Source organism: Carassius auratus, linkage group LG28B, assembly GCF_003368295.1.
Source record: "Carassius auratus strain Wakin linkage group LG28B, ASM336829v1, whole genome shotgun sequence".
NCBI classification, from domain to species: Eukaryota; Metazoa; Chordata; class Actinopteri; order Cypriniformes; family Cyprinidae; genus Carassius; species Carassius auratus.
This window is the reverse complement of record NC_039293.1, coordinates 4,130,916-4,150,979: the sequence shown is the minus strand read 5'-3', so window position 1 is coordinate 4,150,979 and position 20,064 is coordinate 4,130,916. Positions and strand designations below refer to the sequence as shown.

Here is a 20,064-nt window from a genome sequence, read left to right as displayed (position 1 = left end):
TGCACAGAGCTAAATAATGATCTGAGATATCATCACTTGGCTGAATAACTTCAACACTATCAACATCAATTCACACACACATACATATATATATATATATATATATATATATATATATCATATACATAGTCTATATTTCTATATTCCTACTCTATGCCTGCAAAGATATACATAGTCTTATTATACATAGTCTACAATATAAATAGTCTATACACCTATTTTCATAGTCTACATTCCTACTACTGCAGCATAGTTTTTATTATTATGTTTCTTACATTGTATGTGTGTAAAGTTTGTATAGTGTACAGTTTGTGAATGTGAGGGTATGATTTTGGGTCGGTATATGACAATAAACACTTTGAACCATGAATCTACTAAAGGTATTTTGAACGATGCAATTGAACTTGTACTTGAAAGTTATGCAGGCCCTTCAGCAATTGGTGCATTTGAAAGTGAATTATTGTTCAATGTAAATTAAATTAAAACATGTAGTCTTACATCTAGGGATGCACCAAAATTACAATTCTGGATCGCTTTGCAGAAAACGAATATGCTTTTTAATGATTATTTATTATTTTATTACATAGTATACAATTATTTTGTAAGACTTTTTAAATTTACCTAAATTTTAATGATACTGAATTAAGAAAAACTCAAGCCAATAAAATAACCACACTTTTACTGAAAGTAACACAATAAAACTGGACAGAATTTATATTAATATTGGTTTCTTTTCAATAAGGTTCGTTAGTTAACTAGTTTAGTTAACAAATTAAGAATGAACTATAGCATCTTCGGCATTTATTGATCTTAGTTAATGTTAATTTCTAAATTTACTAATGCATTATTAAAATCAACGGTTGTGCTTGTTAACAGTTAATGCACTCTGAATTGACATGAACTAACAGTGAACAGTATTCTACTACTGTTTTCCATTCTAAATGTATTAACATTAATAATACTGTAATAAATGTATTGTTCATTGTTTGTTTATAGATAATACATTAACTTACATTAACCAATGAAACCTTATTGAAAAGTGTTACCTTAATATTAAATATCAAAACTTTTAGTAATTCAGCAGTAATTCAACTCAAATTGTGAAACTTGTGTACTAAATAAATTCACTGCACACAGACTGAAGTAGTTTGCGTTGTGAAGTAAATTTGCGTATCGTTTATTTCTTAAGGATGATGCAATCCCAACGAAAAAGGGTCACGATCGTGTGTTGGAACCGCAGGCGGTGAGTAAAACTGCTTCAAATATCTCTGTGTTGTTAACTTAGCTATGGGCGCTTAAGCACATCAAGTAAACCTTGTACACCTTTAAAGAAAAAAAAAGACGACATAAAGTGGAACTCAGTCATTTTCCAAAACCGCTAAGCAAATATATACAGTTTCAATACATACCACATAGAGACGTCCTGCTGTAGTCGTTGCTGCTGCTGCTCTCGTTCAGTTTCAGCCTCGGGATCTGATTCTGGATCATAAATAAACAGCTGAATCTGACTGTTAGCCATGGTTTGTTTTGGATGATGTTTTTTTTCCCTCACGGTAATGTCACAACTTCTAAACGCTATCAACGCAAAAGCCTACTCGCGCTCATGATTCTTTATTTCCGCCCACACGTCACGCCTCCAGCGGCTTGTGTTTTTCCAAAAAAAAATTGGCACAGACTATTTTTCTCTTATAAATATAATAAAACTAAATACTTTTTGGAGATATGAAGGCTGCAGTACTACTCTATAGGTACTCAAGATTAACAGTCCAGTTCTTCTTCTCCTTAGCCCAGGTAAGATGCCTCTGACATTGTCTGTGGTTCAGCAAATTCCTTGACACGTCTGTGTGTGGTGGTTGTTGGTGCCTTGACCCCAGCCTCAGTCCATTCCTTGTGAAGTTCACTCAAATTCAAATTCAATTTTGCTTGACAATCCTCACAAAACTGTGTTTCTGTGACAATCCTTCCCAGATATGAACTGCTGAACAATCATCTCCCTATTTACATTGTCAATTTTGTCATTGTGAATGTGACATACAGCAACACTGTTGCTTCGGAGAAAGGATTTTAATCTTCGAAGCCTGCTGAAGCTTCTTTCAGCCTCTGTTGAATAAACGGGGAAAGCAATGAGCAACCTCACAATTGTTTCCACTTGGTCAAAAAGTTGGCGGACTTCTGACAACATATTCTGAAGAATGATTGCAGCCTCAGTAGTTGACTGATAATTATACTTGGACTTAAACGTTGCTAACTGCACCTTAAGTGAAGTCCTGTGCAATTCTGGAAACTGATCCAATAGACCACCATTTGACTTTCCTGTCAATAGTGCCTTTTCAAGAGCACTGATCATAAGCAGACTCTCTTGCTCAAATCTTTCTTGAAACTGCACATTAACAACATCAATGACCTTGAAAAATTCTGCCCTGAAGTATTTTGCAGAAGAAGTAGGTATATGTGCTGGACCCTGACCACACAGGGTTTCAAACACAGGGCATTTTAAGTGGAGACAGATTTAGGGAGTTACACATTTGTATTGCTTCATCATAGACACTTTGGAATGCATCCTCTGTCCTCTTTTTTGCAATCGTGTCCTTCGCTCAGTTGACAGCAGCTAGCAGTCTGATGGCTGTAATAGATCCACTCTTTGACTTTGAAATATCCTGGAAAATTGACTTAATTTACACAGACTGGTGAAACAACCCTCCCACTTCATGAATCCACTGCAAAGAGTCACGGATAACAGGAGATAATGTGCAAGCATGCTGTGTAATTAAAATTACACAGTGCGGACCACAGTGGACTTATAATGTAAGTGGCTGACTCTCTTTGATGATGACCTGTGCCCCTGAATATTTTCCTGCCATATTCGCAGCACCATCATAAGCCTGCCCTCTCAGCCCACTGATTGATAAGTTAAGACAGAGCAGTACATCCTTCAGAACCTGTGCCAGGTTCTCTCCTGTGGTAAAAGAGACTTCATACAGGCCAACAAATTCAACATGGACTATTAAATCGTGATCAACATATCTTAGGCTGATGATTCTGGTTCCTTTCCTGATAAATCTTGGGTACCATCCAAGATGACACAAAACTGCAAGTTTAGAAGTGAATTGATTTTTTTTTTTTTTGCAATTCCACAAATTATAGAATTACTGAATAAATTGAGGATTTCATTCTGAGTATAATCAGTATAATCAGTTTTGAGGGACAACAATTTGCTCAGACTAGGGTCATCTTCTGACTTGTATTTTAGAAGCTGATTTAAGTTTCCCTCATCATCATCATTGCCTCTTTTTGTCTTGTCTTGCCAGAAACAGCACAGCACTGATTATCTTTAATAGGCATTTCCTTGCCTTCTCTTGCTGGGATGCCAGTACATTGGACAGCTGAAAATCTATTGGTCTTGATTAATAGATGTGTGTTGTCATGGCTGTCTTGTGACATTCTGATCCAGCATGCAACCAAAGTGGGATGTGTCGCACACAAATCATGCAGTCCGGTCATACACCCGCTTGTTCGTGGCTGCTGCTGCATTCAGATGATCTGAAACTCATTGATAAGCATCGAGCAGTTGATGGTGGCAGCCTCAGTCCCCAGGAGCAGGTCCACAGGTAAGCGGAGATGGTGTCCAAACATGAGGTAGGAAGGAGCATACCCGGTGCTACTGTACACACTATTGTTATAGGCTTGCAACAGCGAGGGGAGACTCTCGGCCCATTGGCCCTGTTGTTCACTCTCTAGGGTCTCCAATAACCCCAGCAGGGTCTGGTTGAACCTTTCGCACCCCCCGTTACCCTGAAGATGATATGAAGTCTTGTGGGTCTTCCGGCACCCATAAAGGTGGCTCAGCTCTTGGATGACTCGAGACTCAGGGCCCTATCTTGCACCCAGCGCAATTGACTTTGTACACCGACGCATGTGTCATTCCTATTTTGCACCCGCGCAAAGCGCGCTTTTCCCTCCACAGAAGTACGTCGCTAAACTAGTGAATGAACTTGCGCTCCCTGGGCGGTTCAGCGCAAAAAAGGAGGCATGTTCCGGCGCAAACAATCCCTGGTGCTATTTTGCTGTTCCATTAAACAATTACGCCACTGACCAGAAAAAACCTAGTCTAAAGTCAGTGGCGCGTTGCGCGTTGTTCATTATGCTATTTTAAGGGCGCATGCTTGACCATAATGTATAGCGTGCACAACGCGCATACACTTTGCTCATGTAATCTACACAGATGCAACAGTTATTTTTGCAAATCATAAATTGTTACACTAAAAAAATATTAACACATGAGATGACGGAAATCATTGTGGTGTGCCATGAAGATGTGAAAAAATAGGCATAAATCTAGCTTACAAATTATTCAGGCTAATTGTAGTAATTAAGGATCAGACCTGTTTGAGGTCATATATGTATATAAGGACATCTGACAAATTGGTTTGTCCGTCAAGAACCAGGAAAAAAAAAAATTGATGAAACAATTGTGGCTATTTCCTCCCACGTCTGTTTAACCGACGCTATTTTGGGTGGGTTTCTCCCATCCCCATACAACACAACTTCTTTCACTGCTCTTACAAGAACATCAGTCTCCTGGGCTGTGAACCGCTCCTGGCGTGCGCCTGGTAAATACGCCATAATAATAGCAATCCATAATGGAACTTGCGCACCTGCTTTAAAGGGAATGTTGGATGACGCTCTGATTGGTTTATTTCACGTTACGCCCAAACCACACCTATGAATAATGAAGCTACTTCAGACCAACCCATTTTAGATTTGCGCCGGGCGCAAGAGCCATTTATCCCGCCGGGAAAATAGCAACAGCGCCGAGACCCGCCCACAAACTTACTTGCGCTTTGCGCTTTGACACTTGCGTTTCAGATCGTTAAAATAGGGCCCTCAAAATTTGAACCTTGGTGTGCAGAGATTACCCCTTCTCTAAATCGCAGCCTCTTCCACTGCCTTAAGAGCTGTTGTACTCCCGCTGTCTGAGCCTGCCTTTCCTCTGCCCTCGGCCTAAGGTACGATGTAACCTGATACAGATCTGCATCTCCCTGCTGTAGCCTTCTCCACCGCCCGGGGTCCCACCCCCAACTGGACAGAACATCCCTCAGAGTCCCGGGAGCTTCCACCATTGCCACCAGCAACTCGTTTTCGGGGCCAGGGGTACAAAAGGGCGTTTGGTCATCCCTCCGGGTGGCTGGGAGTCTGGACAGGGTGTCCACATTTACGTGTTCTCGGCCGGGTCGGTACTTAAGCTGATAGTCATAATTTGCTAGTTGGGCCACCAAACACTGTTCTACTGCCCCCAACTTGGCGGTCTGCAAGTGTACTAATGGATTATTATCCGTAATTACCGTCAACTTGGCTCCCCACAGGTAATCTTTGAACTTCTCCACCATGGCCCACTTCATTGCCAGTAGTTTGATTTTGAAGGAACTGTAATTTGCTGCATTCAGCCCTGCAGGATGTAAACTTCAACTTGCATATGCAATCACTCTCTCCACTCCTTGTTGCTCTTGGGCCAACACGGCTCCCAAACCTGCATTGCTGGCGTCAGTGTACAGAAGGAACGGCTGGGTGAAGTCTGCGTAAGCCAAGATAGGAGCCCTCAGAAGTTCCCGCTTGAGGTTCTGGAAAGCGGTTTCACAGGTGGAGTCCCACTGCACTGACGGGGAGCCTTTGCCACGGGCAGGTCCGGAGCCAGCAAGAAGTTGATTCAATGGCTTGGCAAGCCCTGAGAATCCTTTTATAAAGCGTCGATAATATCTCACAAAACCCAGGAATGACTGAACTTGTCTTACTGTCTACTCTCTATCTCGGTCGTCTACCTGCACCTGCCAAAATCCACTCGCCAGGTCCAGTGTTGAGTAGCACGCTGCTTGGGTGAGACTGGTGAGTGAGTCTTCAATCTGTGGCAGCAGGAATGCGTCTTTCTTCATTACGCTGTTAAGTTTGCGGTAATCAACGCAGAATCTCCAAGCCCCCGTTTTCTTCTGCACTAGAATGATTGGCGCGGCCCACAGACTACATACTCTTCGGCAATCGGTCAGAATTTGGTCCCAGTCCTGCCTCGCCGATGACAGAGACATCCGAGCCGGCCGGCCCCGGAACAATTCTTCCCAGCAATCCAGTATAACATTCATCCCTAGGAGTGCTCAATGAATGCCCAAGCAATGATCTTGAACGATAACAACCCCTTTCTGTTGGACGGGAACCCATCGGACCAGAAAGTCTACCATGATGTACCCAGTGTAGGGGATGTCCAGACCATTTGCCCCCCGTAAAGTCAGCCAGGAAGCTTCCATTGCTTGGCGACGATCTGCAAACAACTTCTGGGCCAGACTCTCAGAGAATAATGTAACTTGAGAACCTGTATCAATTCATCGTGACTCCGTTAGCTTGAACCTCCATGGTGGGACAACGCCCAACACAGTCATCTCGTAAAGCAGGAACAGAAGAAGGGTCACACAAAGGGGTCCATAAAAACCTAAAAAAAACCTAGAAATCCCTGACGGAGCTCACACTGACGACTTATGTGTCCCAGATCTCCGCAATTAATACAGATGGGCCTCCCCTAGTCATCCCACTGGAACCGTGGGCCCACAGGACGTAGGGGGCGGCGCACAGGACCTCGCCCCTCCTCCGAATACGACCTCTCTCTCACCATTGATCCGCCCTCGACTCGACCCCGACGGAGTTCACCCAACAGGTTCCGAGATAGTTCCGACCATCTGTCCCTTGACATCCTCCAAAAGTTTAGTTCTCAGTTTCTATTTCCAATCACTCGGCTTGACAGGCGTGGGTCCACTGGCACTACTTACTGACACAAACCGGAATTTCAGGTCCGCAACAGATGGACAATGCAGACAAGAGGTAATTTCAAAGGAATAACAATCTTTATTGAACACAATATATCAGTGAGCACAAGTGTTATAGACTTTAGTGTCCTCTAGGTCTTCTTCAGCTACGGATAGGTACTGATCATACGTCGCAGTTTCGCCCTGACGGCGACTTCACCAATGGGGCAGTTCTCTTCAGGACTGGGGCAGTGAGTATACAGGTAAGGATGCTTCTCAGTCAAGGATACTTGCATCTATACACATTAGTGAGACAGTGGTTTAAAAGCTTACTTCACCAGCAATGCTGCATTCTTCAGGACTCGTCAGAGAGTAGACAGGTCAGGATTCTTCGCAGTACACAATACTTTCATCAGGGCACATTAGAGAAAAGAGGGATTTAAAAGCTTGCTTCCTCAGCAATGCTGCATACTTCCAGACTCAGACGGTAAGTAAGAAGGCAAAAATTCTCCCACAATTATACATTCCTTCCAGCAATACTGCATCCCTCGGAACACCAACGGTGAGTAGACAGGTAAGGATCCTTCGCAGTACAGAATACTTTCACCGGGGCACATTAGAGAAAGAATCATTTAAAAGCTTACTTCCTCAGCGATGCTGTGTACTTCCAGACTCAATTGTAAATAAGGTGGTAAGAAGTCTCCTCAGTACAGGATACTGGTGTCGGTGCACGTAACTGAGACAGTGGCTTAAAAGCTTACTTCACCAGCGATGCTGCATACTTCCAAGACTCAGACAGTGAGTAGACAGGTAAGTGTTCTTTGCATAGCAATATGTTCCTTCCTAGAGCTCGCAAACAGAGAGAGTGGTTTAAGAGGATATCTCAGCGAGGCAGTATAGTACTCAGAGCTCAGAAAACCCAAGAGAGGATAGTGCAAGAAGGTAACTCACCAGATCAGCTGTATCACTCTGGGATTCTAATAGAGAGCAGGTATCATAACTTTTCACAAACGTTGGGACCGCTTCTCAGCAAAAGCACACCACACTCGTGTTTACCACAAATCCACAGCAATGAATCAATGTGTAACAATAAGGCAAAAACACTGCAATTCACTCACACGGTAAGGCTGATCAGAGGTCTCAATCCATTCGTTACACTCCCGTGGGGGATATTCAATCCTCAATTCCTCTTCAGCACACTATGAAACACATAGCTTCCCCAATAGTCAGATTTGCATTCACTGTATCCTCTTCAAGCTTTTCGAACGTTTGTAAGATGAAATCAATTCACTTATCTTTCTCTCTCCCTTCACAGCGCAGATCCAATCGATAAATCAGTCCAGCAGATTCCCACAAACGAACTCTGTTCCAGCAGACTTCAATGGGCGGCTTTCACCCCAACGAACACTCCCAATGCAGACGACTTCAATAGGAAACCTTTTCACCGGAGACTTTAACAGGAAACCTTCACATCCAAATAACTGCCCTGAGCAAGCTTGTGCCCAAAACTGCTCTACAAAAACCCACTGCGAAACTTCTCTGAATAGCCCTTTTATCTTTGGCTTGTAAAGCAGGAAGCCTATGAGAACCCCGCTCGTCTCTCTCTCACGCCTGCAGTGCATTAGCGCTAATCAGGCCGGACAATGTTTCTTCCACACCCGAGGTGCGTTCCATTCGACAGGGTCCCTACGCAGTGTTCACTGCTCCCTACTCCCTGAGCACGGTAAGTTGAAGTGGACTTTCACTGACAATAACCGCTCATTTGGAATGCCCTGCAAACGTCATCAAAGAAAGTCACCGATGGGGTCGCGCAGATTATGATATAAATATATAAGACTACATTCATATTTTCATTTTTATTTACAATCACATTTAAAATATGTACACTATACAATAAAAAAACATTGAGTACTATATAATGAAAAACGTATGTTTATTATATACTTTAATTGACAATTGCTGCTATTACTTGACTATTAACAGAATTGAAGCCCTGCTGTCATGCAACTATGAAAATAAACTTTTATTTGGTTAACTGTATAGCCTATAGGCCTATGTGTTTTTAATAAATGGTCATATAATTGCATAGCGGTCTTGTGCGTTTTCTTCACGCGCACAGCCATGTAGTAAACACTGAGGTAAATAAAGTAAAATAAAGTAAAATGGCAGAGCCTCGTCTGCTTCTAGTCACTTTTACATTATCATACCTTTTTACAATCCGTAATGAATATGTACGAAGACAGCGAAGACCGACGTTCTGACTGGTGATGACGTGCTGCGCACAATGACAGTTGGGGGATAATCGCTCTCCACTTCCTGTGAAGTGATGTATCGATGTTCCCTTATTCCCTGTGCCGTGCGCAGTGCCCTTTGAACTAAACATGTTCGCTCCCCTTGGATTGGAATCTCACTTAAGATGGCGGAATACCCTGTGAAGTCCACTTCGCAGTACACTTACGGTCAAACGGAACGCACCTCCGGTACCGGAGTGGGATGTGTCGCACACAAATCGTTCCCTCTGGAAACTCTTGACTCGTTTTTGTCACCCGTGACATATATATATATATATATATATATATATATATATATATATATATATATATATATATATATATATATATATATATATATATATATATAATTTTATTATTATTTAATAATGATGGTTTAGTCCCATTTTAATGATGATTGAATTGACATATGTCCTATTTTGGGTCCATGCTACAAACTACAGATAGTCCGAAACATAGCAGCAAGAGTTCTTACTAGAACCAGGAAGTATGCACTGGTTACCTTTTAATAATCTGAGCCAAACCTTAAAGTGCTGCCTAGGAATCATTATTGACTAAACTCTTTTGAATAAGTAGGGTGACCATCTGGCTATTGCTCTGTTACACGAGGGAGAGAAATTACTATTATTATACTAGGTGAATAAATATTGATTTTTTTATTAGATATCTAGCAGTGATGTTAACATGTTTTAAATTGCTAAAAGGGTTTATAAAAATGTTAATGACGGCGCTGACCAGCGCTGACCTGCATTACAATAAAGGAGTGAAATCCCCAAATTATGATTTTGTATGTACACAAAACAGCTCACTGACCGAAGAAATATTACAACTTGTTGTAAGGGGTTTCCAGACTCTGCTGTGCCAGTGTCCTGCAGAGTTTAGCTCCAACCCTAATTAAACACACCTTATCTAACTAATCAAGGTCTTACTAAGCATACTAGAAAAGTTGGAGCTAAACTCAGGACACTGCTCACAAAACGATCTGGTTTATGGGCTTATAAAGTGGGCACTTAAGGGTTACAATATTTTTTGTCGTATTTTAAATATTAAGTATTTTGATTTATTTCGGTTTATTATGAAGTTGTTCTCGACTTGTTTGTAATTTTTTTCTAGCAAGATCTGAAGTGAGTAAAGACTCACCGACCAGAGACACGTCTCTAACATGCGGCTCGAAAGAGTAAGAGTTAAGAATGAATCTTCTCATCTCCTCTGATAAAGTCTGGTCTTTGTGGTTTCAAGTAGGAACACAACTGTCTGTCTAAGACTCATGTATAAATCCTTACATATGTTTCAAGTGCAAATGTTTAGTGAACTTAATCAAACTGAGTTAAGCTTTTCTAGTTCATGTAAGACAACTTAAATAAATAAATGTTTTGTTGAACAAAACAATTTATTTACTACTTAAATCCTGAGTCCTTAGCCATCTTCAAGAATCGGCTTTTTTATAATTCTATTCTTAAAACAAATCTAGCTACCTTTCTAATCTTTTTGTATTCTATTTTCTTTTCATTTATTATTCAATTGTATGTGTGTGTGTGTGTGTGTAAAGATCTCTAACACTAGCATGCTCTATTCTTTTTTATTCCATCTGTTTTCTTTTTATTTATTATATCATTTAAAATCCCATGCTACGTGTACTGTGTTAACCTAACTGAGACTTGTTATAGCATTGCTCTTTTGTTGTTTTTGATTGCTTCCACTGTCTTCATCTGTATGTTGCTTTGGATAAAAGCGTCTGCTAAATGAATAAATGTAAATGTAATATAAATCAATCCCTTTCATTTAACTGCTAGCTACTAATATGTTTGATTCAGTCTCCTGATTAAGAAAGATTACTATAAATATTAAGCCAGTTTTTATTTTTAAATGTTTAGGTGGATTGAACTTATGTTTAAGTTTACTGAAACAAATTAAATTCATCAAGAAGCAAAAAGGTATTTTTGTATTGATAACATTTTTAATTTATTTAATTAAATGTTTTTATTTTTTTGCTGTAGCTGTATTGGTGGCTATGATATTGCTAGCAAGCACTAAATTGTTCATCAAAAATGTGTAAATATGAGCAAATAAATCAAAATCACTTAAAGGTGCTGTAGGGAACTTTTGTAAAAAAAAATATTTTTTACATATTTATAAATCCTGTCATTATGTCCTGACAGTAGAATATGAGACAGATAATCTGTGAAAAAAATCAAGCTCCTCTGGCTCCTCCCAGTGCTCCTTTTGCCATTTGCAGAAACTCCATCGCTCCCTGTCAAAAATAACCAATCAGAGCTGCGGTCCGTAACTTTGTTTGTGTTCAAAATGTAGAAAAATGTATATAATAAGCGAGTACACCATGAATCCATTTTCGAAACCGTGTTTTTTGGCTTGTCCTGAATCACTAGGGTGCACCTATAATAAGTGTTTATATTCGGACTATTTTAGATTGCTTCGGGGATACCGCGGCGGAGTAACCCAGTACCTTTGTCAAAAGTTGCCTACCGCAGCTTTAAAGGCCACTGAATTGAGTCACATAAAAGTAACTTTATTTCATTATGCTGAAGTTGTGTAAACAAAGTGTGTTTTCTAACAAAAAAGTATTTAACAAAACTGAGAAAAACACATTCTATATAGAAATGTTGTACATGATTTTATCATTTGAATTTAAGCCTTTTGGTGTTGGTTGGTTTCTTAACTAGAGCACAGTTCAGGTCACTTTTTGTTCCAATGCTTTTCAACACATAGACAGTTTCACACCAGAGTTTAGGCTCATCTGTTTTTCTTTTGATAGCAGTGACTTTAAACATCTCATACGGAGGAATCAGCACTTCTTCCTCCTCAGAAATCATAGAATATTTTGTAATATCAGCACCTTGACAAGTGTGGATTTCGAAACAAGATTTAGACCCATAATCGGATGTACTCTTACTATTCTTAGAGGATGAAGTAAATGAGCCAAAACGAACCTCTTTGTTCAGAACATTTTTATCAAATTCAACGATAAGTATCATAGCATGTATTTTGTGTTTTCTTCAGAATCTGTACTGCTTCTGTTAACAGAAAGTGAAGTGAATACCATTTGTAAGTTTTGTTTTCATATTCTTTCTTGTCTTAATGATCAGCTGCATTAAACTTCTTATATACATCAGATGTTTCTGAGTTAGTATACACATAAATGGCGATTAAATGATTCTTTTTCAAGTTCTCTCCTGGTGGCTTGTGATTCTTTTCAGCAAGTTTCCAAGCATTTCCAAAGCCAGTTTCGGGGTTAGACTTTTCTTGCTCCAGATATTTGTTCTCCACCAGGTTTGCCATTTGTTTTGTACATTTCTCATATCGATCATAAACTGAATTCAGTGCCATATCCAGTGGATTTTAATGGGGGATTTTAATTCTAACAGGGATCATAATGATCAATCATCAGTATTCACGTCTGTAATATTCATACTAGAACACAATCTTACCTTTCCTAGAGCAGCTGAAATGAGAAGAAGAGCTTCAATGATCAGCAGCATCTTGATTCAGACAGATCCCTCCGATGATCTTGTAGATCCAGTGAAGAGCAGATACTGAAAGAGAGGAGATCACGACAGTGCCTCACAAATATTAAACCAATGACACTGAGTATAATAGAACGCAATATGTACATTAATCTTTCATGTGAACACCAAATTTACCTGGGAATATTGTTCTTTCTCGTTGTCAGATTGTGTTTTCTTCTAGTTTTCTTCTACTCCTTACATTTTCACGCAAGTATCTGTACTTTCTACTCCTTACATTTTAAAAATAGCTTGGTTACTGCTATTTCATTTCGGCTTGTTTTCATTCCGGCTTCTCATCATTCAAAAAAAAAAAAAAAAAAAAACTATACAGATAAATAGCGTCGTCCGGATGGAATGAATTTGATTGTGGTTGGATGAGAAGTCTATACAATTCCGACACCCTATTGGTTTGTACGCGATCCTTTGCACCTGCACATGACATAAATTACATCACCGGTCTCCTCCTGTCTTTCAGTGCTCCCTTCAATCCGTAGACCGCGAGCGGAGCAGCGCAAGCGCACTTAAACACAAACAGAGGACACAAGGCATGTGTTTATCGATATATTGTTAGAATCCGTATCTGTGCAGTACTTTGTCATAAATACGGTTTACAAAAGGTCACGAGGGAGCAGTCGGTTTCTCATCTACTGTAAAGTTTTTGCTTGTCACATCACAGCTGTTTCCTCCAGCGACAATCTAGTCCTTAACACATATGAACGAACACATACTTTAATTACACTTATTTAAATATACTAAATTTAATCATACTTACTTTATACATAAACTACTATGCAAAAGTCTTAGGCATGTTAGTATTTTCTCTTAAAAGAATGGTGTTTGGTGAGTTATTTATATATTTTGCTGTAGTGTGTCAGTAGAAAATATCATTGCCATTGTCAGACTGCTTGTTCAATCAAAATCGCACTAGATTATTATTCAAATGAATGGCAAACTGATATTTCCTTCTGACACACTACAGCAAAAGATATAAATAACTGGCTTAAAACCCTTTTTTGATGTGAAAATACTAATGTGCCTAAGACTTTTGCACAGTACTGTACTTTGTAAACGACATTGTTGCTACTTTATAAAGAATGAGCATACAGTAATTCACAGAACTGATTAAAGACCTGACAGACAGAACTCATCTTAACTAAATATCAGAGTGAGTGACAGAGATACAGTAGAAATATTATGTGTGGTTTTGTATTAAATAATGACCCAGATTGTGAAATACATTTATTAGCCTTAGATTAAGGGAAGCATAACTTGAGAAATGAGCATCCAAAGTTAAAGCTATGGATTTATTTTAAATATTTGTAATGTTTTTTTTTTTTTTAATGTTATCAATAGTTTTTTTTTGTTGTGGTTCTTTTTTTTAAAGTATCAGTTCAGTTACCGTTTAGGCACCGGTACTGTTTTAAAAGTATCGAAAAGCACTGGACCCTTGTTAAAAGTTATTATTTCTCACTGGCTCATTTACCAAATGGGTGTTTTCTCTTCTTCCTCCACAAATTAAGCTACTGTAGGTAGTTCGGTAGCGAAACATTTTAATAAATTATCGTTTGTGATTGACAACGCAATTGACAATGTTGTGATAAGTAGACTATACCAACTTTGTAACTCCTTACCCCCCCACAACACTGGACATAGCAGACGTATGTAGCGAATACAGGAAGCTATCAATCAAGAAGGTATCAGGATTTATTTTTCATTTTCAGTTTTTGATTAAGCACTTACAGTGGGGATCGAAAGTTTGGGCACCCCTTGCAGAATCTGTGAAAATATGAGTAATTTAAAAAAAATTGTACAACAAGAGAGATCATACTAAATGCATGTTATTTTTTATTTAGTACTGTCCTGAGTAAGACATTGTACATAAAATATTTTAACATTTATTCCACAAGACAAAAAAAATGCTGAAATTATTAAAATAACCCCACTCAAAAGTTTGGGAACCCTTGGTTCTTAGTATTGTGTTCTGTTACCTGATGATCCTCGACTGTCTTTCTGTTTTGTGATGGTTGTGCACGAGTCCCTTGTTTGTTCTGAACAGTTAAACTGAGCAGCGTTCTTCAGAAAAATCTTTAAGGTCCTGCAGATTCTTCAGTTTTCCAGCATCTTTGCATATTTGAACCTTTTCCAGCAGTGACTTTATGATTTTGAGTTACATCTTATCAAACTGAAGACATTTGAGGGACTCAAACACAACTATTAAAAAAGATTCAAACATTCACTGATGCTCCAGAAGGAAACAAGATGCATTAAGAGCTTTTGGAATTTGAAAGAAACTTTTGGAATTTGAAGATCAGGGTAAATTGTACTTAATTTGTGTACCGGGAAACATACAAGTATCTTCTGTTGCTTACGAAGGGCAGAACTAAATGGAAAAAAATTATATTTCAACAAAATAAGACAAATTTGGCCATCTTCAATGTGTTCAAAAGTTTTCACCCCCAGCTCTTAATGCATCTTGTTTCCTCAAAAACATCCATTATAATCACTGAAGCTGTTAATACTGTGAAATGCATACCTTACATACATCGTACGCATATCTGCACTTTGTTGTTTCTGATAAGATTATTAATTTGCAAGAAATCTGAATTTAGTCAGCGATGCGCCCAATGAATGCAACAAAAAAGCAATGATTTATCTAATGCATTTTTCTCTGGCTCACCGCCAACCAGCAAACGTAAATTTAAATTTAACCTGTGAAATATAAAATTATAAAAAATATTTGTATCTTTTGTAAGCTGCATTCCAAATCTACTTCGCTCGAAAATCTGAGGGGGCCCGTGCCTCACTCGGTTTGAATGGGCACGATGCCTCTGAGTACTGTGACAAAAGTATTTGTAATTACTGTAGTTACTTTCCTCCTCTAGTGGAGTCTAGTGGTGTCACAAAAACAGCCCCCCCCCCCATGATAGTTTGAATGACAGCGTTTCAGCACAGACTGGACTGGTCTTAGTTTAGCACCGCCCTGATTGAGCTGTCATCAGTAGTGATGGGAAGTTTGATTTTTTTTCCGCGAACCGGTTCTTTCAGACGGTCCGATTCAATAAACCGGTTGAAAAAACCGGTACACCAGTTATTTTACACTCAACGTGATGACATCATTGGCGATGATGTAATGGCGTCAAGTCTATCAAACATCCAAATATATATAGTCAGTAATCATAACTTTAGTCAGTTAAAAAATCTCATAATCATGAAACGTTTACAATTAAGTTTAGTAACAATGCACCCAAATACAGTAACAGCAATAATATGCATAAGAGGATTTAAGTCTTGAAGATATAAAGTAAATAAATTAGGTGTCATCAGCGCAGAAACCATGATCCACTTACTTTACATAATCCAATTGTGATGTATTTGTTATTAAATGAACTTACGTTTCACCCGATTGCCCTTCATTCAAGGCCTCGTTTACCCACGCTCATAACATTAGCTCAGAATCAGTTCAGAATCAATCACTAAAAGAACCAGTTCGGTTCAGACACGCTGTGAGTCAGTCGGCTTCACTGAATCACACATGCGCAGTATCATCAGCTCCTCGGTTCTCGAATCGGACGCGTCCAACAGAAACGGTTTTCGGTTAAGTTTACTGATGATTCAAAAACAGATGCAACCGGTTCTTGACTCGAGAATGAGAACCGATCTAACCGGCACGTGCTGCAGATCAGTATCATCAGCTGCTCTACTCGTGTTCATGTTCTGTTTACTACAAACTCAATTTGTGAATATGTCATCGTTAACTATAAATACTGAACAGATATTTCAGAAATCATCCCTTTTTCCTATTAAGGGGGGGGGGGGGGGGATGAAATGCTCGTTTTCACTCAATATCCTGTTAATCTTGAGTACCTATAGAGAAGTACTGCATCCTTCATAACTCCAGAAAGTCTTTATTTTTATTATATTCATAAGAGAAAGATAGTCTGTACCGATTTTTCCCGGAAAAACACGACCGGCTGGAGGCGTGACGTGTGGACGGAGCTAAAGAATCACGAGCGCCAGTAGGCTTTTGCGTTGAGAGCATGTGGAAGCTGTGACATTATCGTGAGGAAAAAAACATCATCCAAAACAAACCATGGCTTACAGTCAGATTCAGCCGTTTATTTATGATCCAGAATCAGATCCAGAGGCTGAAACTGAATGAGAGCAGCAGCAGCAGCAATGACTCGCTCCGAGCGGGGCTCGAACCCGGGTCTCCGGCATGGGAGGCAGACGCACTAACAAGGAGGCAGAGATATTTGAAGTAGCTTTACTCACCGCCTGTGGTTCCAACACACGATCGTGACCCTTTTTCGTTGGGATTGCATCATCCTTAAGAAATAAACGATACGCAAATCCGTCATCAAACTGGGCTTTGTTTATAAAACAAGCATCTTCGAAATGCAGGGGAACAAACACAAACACTTGCACAACTCCGTTGATGCTCTGTAAAAATAAACTCCATCCACTCGTCCCTTAATGCTGTTTCTCTTTTGGTAATCTGTGCAGGGTTGTCTTGTCCTGGCAACCAAAAACACACTCCTTTTGTGACATTTGTGCTCTCTCAGTGCTCTGCTATACGGGAGCGAGCGCTCTTCCGGCAGACGTGCCTTTAGGACCCATATAAGGAAATTCCGCTCCATCTAACGTCACACAGAGCCATACTCGAAAAAAACTTTCTGAAACTTGTGACAAACCGGAAGGAGTATTTTTGGAACAGAAATACTCTTTCAAACGTACAACTTAATTTTTGAAACTTTGTCCATGTTTAGCATGGGAATCCAACTCTTTAACAGTGTAAAAACTCAGTATGCATGAAATAGCATTTCACCCCCCCCCCCCCCCCCTTTAAACATAGAGTCTTGTGTACTGGTGAAATATGTCTTATTCCAAAGTAATAGGGTGACAATCTCTGAATAAACCTTAAATTTGAAATTTTGTATTGAATTTGTCTTGCATTACAAGACAAATAGCATTATATAGCATTACAGATCATAACATTAAAGTTCTGTTTTACTTCAGAAATCACTGGCACAATTTACCCCAATGTATTCTCCCAAAACGCACAACTTACCCCGCACCAGGGGCAAGTTGTGCCACGAGACCATTTTTTTCCCTAAAGCTATTTTTCTGAAACAATTGATTTCATATCCAAAGTTACTGTTCTCAGGGATGCTCCACATCCTGGAATATATGTACATTCTAAATGAAAGAGATTATGGTCATGGTCTCACTTTAAAGTCACTTTGAGTAAAAACTGGCACAACTCACTCCACTTTCCCCTACATCTATGTTTGTGCGAATCCTAATCCAGCTTCACCAACAGAAGAAGTGAGTGTATTTTTTTTTAATGAATCTTTTCAAATTGCCTTTCCTAATAATGTGCTTATTAGCAAGTTTGACTAGGAATGCGGCTAAAGTAAACAGTCCCTGGGAGAGTGGCTCCGAAGAGAGGGGCGGGGTCAGCAGAGCTCATTAACATTTAAAGTAAAAGGCTATAAAACTGCAGTGCTCTAAAAAGAGTAGTTTTTGAAAGCGTAGAAAAGTTGTTTTTTACTCTACTATTGAGAAATTTTAATCAAACTATGTTACAGACTTTCCATTAAGACCCTACAGAATCTTATCAGCTTGAGGAAAACTGGCATCCTATGTCCCCTTTAATGATATATACACTGTTCATTTTCTTGTTCATTTAAGGTTTGCAAATTCTGCAACTTAAAAAACTTAAAAACATAAATAAATGCAGTGTAAACTTTTCAAGGTCTTTGTTATCAACGTTCCTCTTCTTACTGCTGTGTACCTGAAGAGAAAGAAAGAAAGTAGGAAAAAAAAAAACATTTGCACAATTTTTTTTTGTTTGGTTACAGCACCACCCACTGGTCAAAGTGTACATGACTTCTGAAATGTAAAGGGATAGCTTGCCCAAAGATGAATATTCTGTCATCATTTACTCACCCTCAAGTTGTATGAAACTTGAAAGAATTTCTATCTTCCATTGAACACAAGAAAAAAAAAAGAAAAAAAAGAAGAAGATATTTCAAAGAATCCAGGCTTTCTTATAAGCACTGCTTGCCAGATGTGGAGTTTTATTGCAGAAATACCATCCCTATTATCTACCAAGGGAATTTACTGCGGTGTTTAAAGCCGCTGTATACTTCCGTCTTCGAGCCAACTCCACAGCCGTGCTCTGCAGTCTCCATAACGTTTTCAGTGCACTATAGACGGCTCACCCTGGTGCTGTTTTATCACCACTGGTGACTTTAACCAGTACAATTCAGGGACTGTACTTCCCAAATATTACCAACAGGTGGACATTTCCAATCAACCATCATCGCCCTTCGCAAGAGGAGCCCCCCAACCTGTCTGAACACATACAGTCCATCATGGAGTGTTTTGAGAGACTGCTGACCCACACTCAGAGCAGTATACTGGACACTTTGGACCCCCTGAAGTATGCATACCAGACATACAGGTCCACCTCAGATGCCATTGCTGCTGCCCTCCATATTTCCTCTCTCACCTGAAAGATAAGGACACCTACCTGTTACTAAATGTTACTATATTATTGTTTTGCACAAGTCAAAGTTTCAGGTTACAATACTATTGTTTTGCACAATATTGCATTCTCGCACGAACAGATGTACATAGTCTATATTTCTATTCACATAATCAACATAATCAATAATCAATGGGAAGTTGTGGTCTAATGGTTAGAGAGTCGAACTCCCAATCCAAAGGTTGCGTGTTCGAGTCTCAGGCCAGCAGAAATTGTAGGTGGGGGGAGTGAATGTACAGCACTCTCTCCACCCTCAATACCACAACTGGGGTGTCCTTGAGCAAGGCACTGAACCCTCAACTGCTCCCAGGGTGCAGCAGTATAAATGGCTGCCCACTGCTCCGGGTGTGTGTGTTCACTGCTGTGTGTGTGTGCACTTTGGATGGGTTAAATGCAGAGCATGAATCCCAAATATGGGTCACCATACTTGGCTGTATGTCACGTCACTTTTATTTCTACTTCCTCAACATAGCTTGACTTTATTATGTTTGTTTGTATGTATGTGTATTTTGTTTGTTTGTTTGTTTTTTTGTGACAAACCGGAAGGAGTATTTTTGGAACAGAAATACTCTTTCAAACGTACAACTTAATTCTTGAAACTTTGTCCATGTTTAGCATGGGAATCCAACTCTTTAACAGTGTAAAAACTCAGTATGCATGAAATAGCATCCCCCCCCCCCCTTAAACATAGAGTCTTGTGTACTGGTGAAATATGTCTTATTCCAAAGTAATAGGGTGACAATCTCTGAATAAACCTTAAATTTGAAATTTTGTATTGAATTTGTCTTGCATTACAAGACAAATAGCATTATATAGCATTACAGTTCATAACATTAAAGTTCTGTTTTACTTCAGAAATCACTGGCACAATTTACCCCAATGTATTCTCCCAAAAGGCACAACTTACCCCGCAC

General features: G+C 39.5%; 1 protein-coding gene and 1 pseudogene across 1 annotated transcript in view; both read right to left on the bottom strand.

Annotated features, from left to right (window-relative positions):
* Nucleotides 1-12,562, bottom strand: part of LOC113067797 (NAD(P)(+)--arginine ADP-ribosyltransferase 2-like) — a 95,875-nt gene extending 83,313 nt beyond the window's left edge. The window contains exon 1 of the mRNA XM_026240268.1: nt 12,523-12,562. The gene's annotated coding sequence lies outside the window, so the exon portion shown is untranslated. The remainder of the gene's footprint in view (nt 1-12,522) is intronic.
* On the bottom strand, nt 11,713-12,573 carry LOC113067549 (GPI-linked NAD(P)(+)--arginine ADP-ribosyltransferase 1-like; annotated as a pseudogene).
* Between the last annotated feature and the right edge of the window lie 7,491 nt (nt 12,574-20,064).